The sequence below is a fragment of the Equus caballus genome, chromosome 1, assembly GCF_041296265.1.
Source record: "Equus caballus isolate H_3958 breed thoroughbred chromosome 1, TB-T2T, whole genome shotgun sequence".
In the NCBI taxonomy this organism is placed as follows: domain Eukaryota; kingdom Metazoa; phylum Chordata; class Mammalia; order Perissodactyla; family Equidae; genus Equus; species Equus caballus.
The window spans coordinates 34,707,481-34,714,489 of record NC_091684.1 but is presented as its reverse complement, the minus strand read 5'-3'; the positions used below and the strand labels follow the sequence as shown (position 1 = coordinate 34,714,489).

The 7,009-nt window shown below is 35.8% G+C and overlaps 1 long non-coding RNA gene across 1 annotated transcript; it reads right to left on the bottom strand.

Moving 5' to 3' along the window:
* Positions 1-3,349: 3,349 nt before the first annotated feature.
* On the bottom strand, positions 3,350-5,359 carry LOC138915894 (uncharacterized). The gene is made up of 2 exons (XR_011422319.1): positions 5,172-5,359; positions 3,350-4,567 (listed from the first exon to the last, which is right to left on the bottom strand). It is a non-coding gene; the product is annotated as an uncharacterized lncRNA (long non-coding RNA).
* Between the last annotated feature and the right edge of the window lie 1,650 nt (positions 5,360-7,009).

The window sequence follows — 7,009 nt, the reverse complement described above, 5'->3', positions numbered from 1 at the left end:
AAAGTCACATGATCATCTCAACACATGCAGAAAAAGCCTTTCACCCATCAACACCCCCTTCTTGATAAAAAATCCAAACAAATTGAGTATAGAAGGAATTTACCTAACAATCAAGGTCAAATATGAAAAGTCCGCAGCTAATATCAGGCTCAACAGGGAAAACTGAAAGTTCACCTGCTAAGATCAGAAACAAGGGCAAGCATGTCTACTCTCACCACTTCTATTCAACATAACACTAGAAGTCTGAGTCAGAGCAATTAGACAAGAAAAAATATAAAAGACATCCAAATCAGAAAGGAAGAGGTAAAATTATCTCTGTTTGCAAATGACATGAACTTATATGTAGAAAACCCTAGTGTTCAAAAAAAAAAAACACTATTAGAACTAAAATTCAGTAAAGTTATAGGATACGAATTCAACATGGAAAAATTAATTGCATTTCCACACAATAAAAATGAACAATTCAAAAAGAAATGTAAGAAAACAATCCCATTTACAGTAAAATCAAAATGAAAAAAATACTTAGGAATAAACTTAACCCAGGCAGTGAAACACTCATAAAATGAAAACTAAAAAACCTGATGAAACAAATTAAAGTAGATACAAATAAAGGAAAAGACATATCATGCTCATGGATTGGAAATCTTGATATTAATAAAATGACAGTACTACAAAAAGGCAACTTACAGATTAAAGGCCACATCTATCAAAATCTAAATGTTATTTTTTGCAGAAATAGGAAAAGGCATACTAGAATTCATATGGAACCACAAAAGGCTGGGTAGCCAAAACAATCTTGAGAAAGAACAAGTCTGGAGGCATCACACTTATTGACTTCAAAATATATTACTAAGCTACAGTAATCAAAACAGTGTGGTACTGCCATTAAGAAAAAGAGAGAAAAAGAGAGAGATACCATTTGAACAGAATAGAGGGCCCAGAAATAAACCCGTGAATAAACAGTCAACTTATCTTTGACAAAGGTGCCAAGAATACACAAGGGGGAAAGGATAGTCTCTTCAATAAATGGTGCTGAGAACACTGGATAGCCACATGCAAAAGAATAAAATCGGAGCCTTGTCTTACACCATATACAGAAATTAACTCATAATGGATTAAAGAATTAAACGTAAGTCCTGAAACCGTGAAATTCCTAGAAGAAAACATAGGAAAACTTCATGACATTAGTCTTGGCAATGATGTCTTGAATATGACACAAAAAGCACAGGCAACAGATGAAAAGTAGACAAGTGGGACTACATCAAACCAAAAAGCCTTTACACAGCAAAGGAAACAATTAACAGAGTGAGAAGTCAACCTACAGAATGGGAGGAAATGTAGACAAACCATATATTTGATAAGAGGTTAATATCCAAAATACATAAGAAACTCCTACAACTAACTAGCAAAAATAAAAATTTACCGGATTTAAAAACAAGCTAAGGGGGCCAGCCCATTGGCACAGCTGTTAAGTTCGCACATTCCACTTCGGCAGCACAAGGTTCGCCAGTTCGGATCCCAGGTGCAGACCTACCCACCACTTGTCAAGCCACGCTGTGGCAGGTGTCCCACATAAAACAGAGGAAGATGGGCACGGATATTAGCTCAGGGCCAGTCTTCCTCAGCAAAAAGGAAGATTGGCAGCAGATGTTAGCTCAGGGCTAATCTTCCTCCAAATATAAATGAGGGAAGGACTTGAACAGTCATTTCCCCAAAGAACCCATACAAATGGCCAATAGATGTATGAAAATATGTTCAACATCACTAAGTATCCGGCATATGTAACTCAAAACCACAATGAGATATCACCTCAACTTGTTAGGATGCCTATTATCAAACAGTCAGAAGATAACAAGTGTTGGCCAGGATGTGGAGAAAAGGAAATACTTGTACACTGTTGGTGTAAATATAAATTGGTGAGCCATTATGGAAAACAGTATGGAGGTTCCTCAAAAAGCTAAAAATAGAACTACCGCATGATCCAGTAATTCCACTGCTTGGTATATATCCTAAAGAATTGAAATCAGGATTTGAAGAGATATCTGCCTTCCCATGTTTATAGCAGAATTATTTACAATAACTAAGATAATGACACAACCTAAATGTTCATCGATGGATGAATGGATGAAGAAAATGTGGTGTGTGTGTGTGTATATATATATATATATATATATATATATATATATATATACACAAAGGAATATTATTTGGCCTTAAAGAAGAAGGAAATCCTGCCATCTGGGACAAAATGGATAAACCTGGAAGACACTATGATAAGTGAAATAAACCAGTCTCAGAATGACAAATACTGCATGATTTAATTTAAATGAAGTATCTAAAATAGTCAAACTCATAGAAACAGGAGAATGGTCTTTGCCAGGGCCTTGCGAGAGGAAGCTATATGGAGTTGCTGTTCAATGGGTGAACAGTTTCAGTCATGCAAGATGAAAATTCTACAGATGTGTTGTACAACATTGTGTCTGTAGTTAACAATACTGTATTGTGCACTTAAAAATTTAAGAGAGTGGTTCTCAATTGTTCTTACCACAATACAAATAAATGAAGATTAGCTACAATCAAAGAACCAGTTGCAGAAACAAGGACGATAGCTATAATGAATAACTACATTTATTCTTGTATTTACTATTTTATTATGAATATGTTTATATATGTGTGTGCATAGAACCTTTGTCTTCTTCTCTTCCTTAACTTGTTATATAACATGGGCTAATAATAGTTAACTTTACACAATGCCATCTGCCATGCAGCGAAATCGATGGGTGTGCTCAGCAGATGCAATGCTCCCCTCAAGCAGGTCCCCAAATCTAAAATATTAGGTGAGGAGACTGGCAATCCCTATCTTAGTCTTCAGTCTGTTTCCCATTTGGTTAGTAATAGGAGGAGAAACAAGTTTTATTAATATTACCCTCATGTTCCAAGATTAAAAAAGAAAATTCTTGGACTGGTTGTGTTTTTTTGCTGAAAATCCTTAAGACTTGAAGTCCTAACATTTGCATCTGATCTGTGACCATCAGGGCAAGCCCCATTACTTCCTGGTAAAGTCCTCAATTCCCTCTTCCGCTGAAGATGGTGATGGTAATTGGAACCTTACCAAGCTTACAACTCTTTCTCTCGTGGAAGTAGAATTTTTAGATACATTAATTTTTTACTTTATTAATAGTATGTGCTAGCTTCAAGTGGAATGGAGTAGCGTGTATCATACCAACGATAACGTCTGAATAAATATAGAAACCATGTGTTAGAAGGCGTTGGAAAGCTGCTAAGACAAAAATTTTTCTCAAAATTCCAGAGATGAGAGAATCTCCGAGAGGTCAGCTGACACCTACAATCAGTTTTAGACTGTCTTTATTTCCAATTCTCAAGCAGAGCAGGATGTGTTACATCATTCTGGCTGTCTACTGGAGGAGAGAAGAACTCTTTCTAGAAGAAGATAAACATCTCTGAAATGCTCCATTTGTTGATGTATTTAACGTATTTAAATATCTTGTACTTAACCAAAATTTATTAGGCATTCCAAAGACACAACTAAGTGGCCAGAAAAAGAAGAGTGGGAGCAGAAGGCAACAAAGATAGACCCAAACTAGGTAATATCTTATGAGGTTGGTGTTACCATGATATCAGAAACCTGACCAGAAAATTTTGAGAAATAAAAATCACAGGCCAATCTCTCCTGTGAATATAAGTATAAAATTCCATAACAAAATATAGCAAATCAAATTCAGCTATGTGCTTACACTTACAATATGCACTTTTAGTGGAGAAAGAGAGGCGAAAATATACAAATATATCAATACATGCAGGGAATCCATCTGACAGAATTGTACAAACATTCAGGAAGAATTATAATACAAAAATAAGACATAGTGAACTTCTGTTATGTATAAAGGATAACCACCAAAATGAATATAAAATATCATTATCAATAGTGCAATGTTAAACCTCCACCTCCTCCTGGAGACCAAACTTGAAACAAGGATGTATTGCATATTTGAAAGTTGCTAAGAGAGCAAATCTTAAAAGTTCTCATCACAAGAAAAAAGTATTTTGTTGACTTTGTATGGTGATGGAAAGTAACTAGACTTACTGTGGTGATCATTTTGCAGTGTATACAAATAGTGAATGACTATGTCGTATGCCTGAAACTAATATAATGTTGTATGTCAATCATAACTCAATTTAAAAAGAAAGAAAAAATATTAACCCATGCAGCAGGATTCTGTACATAGAAACTCCAGATGAATCCATACACATATTATTAGCAATGATTAGTAAATTTAGGAAGGTTGCTACCTAAAGGGTCATCAAAATAATACCATTAAGGGTCCAGCTTGTGGCGCAGCAGTTAAGTTCACACAATCCACTTCCGTGGCCCAGGGTTCGACACCGCAGATCCTGGGTGCAGACCTATGCACCACTTGTCAACCCATGCTGTAGTAGCTGTTCCGCATATAAAGTAGAGGAAGATGGGCATGGATGGGTAGGCTCAGGGCCAGTCTTCCTCGGCAAAAAGAGGAGGATAGGCGGCAGATGTTAGCTCAGGGCTAATCTTCCAAAAAGAAAAATAATACAGTTAATTACATTTCCATATACCAGATGCAAAGCAATGGAAAACGCATTTTTAAATTATACAATTTATAATAGCATCAAACATATTAATTTCTAGGAAAAACTAACAAAAGGTGTTCAAGACATTGAACTGAAAAGAAAACAGTACTGAAATAAAGAAAGCTCAAATAAATTGGAAGTGTATGCCATATTCATGAATTCAAGGACTCAATATGTCCATTCTTTTCAAGATGCCAGTTCTTTTCAAAATGATCTATAGATTTAATGTCACCCTGATAAAATCCCAGGAGAGCAATTTGGGAAATTAACAAACTAATACTAAAGTTTATTTGGAAATGTAAACAGCTAAGAGTAGCCAAAATAATCTAGAAGAAGCTGAACAAACTTGGAAGACCTACAATGCCAGCTATCAAGACCTGTTATAAAGCTTTGTAGCCCAAATTACATACAGTACAAATTCTTCCAGCTGCCAAATGTATAATTTCTGTGTTAGTCTCTTCTTGTATTGGCAGAAGAGTGGAACCATGCTGTGCAAACGGGAACTTCAAGAGCACTGAGGTCATTGTATGAGAAACAAATCTAACCTTAGGGATGAGGCAGTTTCTAAATATAAGACCACAGGTTACTGCACGAGGCAGAGAGGTGAGGATGAAGTCAATGCATCTCTGGATCTCATGCACCATGGCATCCATGTAGGGCATGTGGCTCCTGTCCTGTATGCAGGGGCTCTGGTGTCTCCCAATCACATGGTCAATCTCTTCCTGGACTTTAGCTGATAAGACACAGATAAGACTGATGGAAGAGAAGTAAAATGGCTCATTTGCCACAGGAATTCATGGTTACATTAAGAATTATGAAGGTGTCCCAATATCACTATAAACATAAGGTATATGATCGGAAGTACAACTAGACTTAAGAATTGCTATAAAATAGATACATATAACTCATGTTATACATATAATGCATATACAAATAAAACATAACTATAGAAATAATACATATAATTAATACAAGCTAGGCATTAGATATATCTGCCTATACCAATATATTACCTTACTGGATAATTACTACAAATAGAAATGATTAAATGTTTCAAAATATGAACAGTTATCATATAACTCAAGAAATTGTTGTCAATGCAGAAAGAAAAAGAAGAAATAAATACTAACATATCAAAATAATATATGAGTTTTAAAAGCTGAATTCTACTAATGTTTCTATATGTACGTATGTCTTTGTGTGTGTGTCTGCCTATGTGTGTCTGCAATTTGCCATGGTACCCTCCTCAACTTCCCACTCCCCACATGTAACTTCTTTCACTCATTCTAGCTGTTTCTTCTCAAATGTATATTCATATGTCAAAATAATCACTCTATTTCTGTCTCTATTTATTTATCCAATTTTAGGTAATATTTAATGAAGTTCTGGTATGAGAGATGAGGATTTGCATCTCCATCACCACTCCATACAAAATACACATGAATACGTACACACACACACTCATCCATGCCCACTCTTCCCCTCACTCCACTTTTGCCTATATATTTCTATCATCATTTTGATTATATCAATATACATTTTATACCATTATAACCACATAAATATTGTTCACTGGTATGATCACTATGATTATTTTTCATTTTACATATTTTTAACTTACAATTTTTATTGTAAACTTGCAATTTACAATAAATAAGCAATTTATATCCATTGCCAAATTTCTGGTTGCCTATTTAGAATTACTTCCAAATGTTCAGGCAGATGTTTTAAAGATTTTTTTTTCCTTTTTCTCCCAAAGCCCCCCAGTACAAAGTTGTGTATTTTTAGTTGTGGGTCTTTCCACTGGTGGCATGTGGGATGCTGCCTCAGCATGGCCTGATGAACGGTGACACATCCATGCCCAGGATTCGAACCGGCGAAACCCTGGGCCACCGAAGCAGAGCGCGTGAACTTAACCACTCGGCCACAGGGTCGGCCCCCCAGGCAGTTTTAAACTCCTAGTAATAATTTTCCAAATACTCAAACCTCAGATTATCAATCCTTCTCTTTTATTTTTCTTAACTTCCCTCACACCTGCTTTATCTGCTTAGTACAATCCAAACTGGTTTTGTCCCTGACCTGGTGCCAAGTACCCTCCCTGACACTTTCATCTTTCTACAGAAGGTCTTCTGATTCCTGGAGCCCATGACCATGTCTAACTTGGTTTCAAATATTTGGATGGGGTATAGCCTCCAGCGTCTTTCTCAGAAAGTGGAAAGAGGAAGTAAAACTTTGGTAAACGTGCACAACTGAAAATTTCTTTGTTGTATTAATACACGAGATGATAGTTGCTCTTGAGAGTTCTAATACCCTTCTGATTATTAATCTTTTATATATGTGACCTGATTTATCTCTGAAAGGTTTTATGATTTTAACTTTAGTG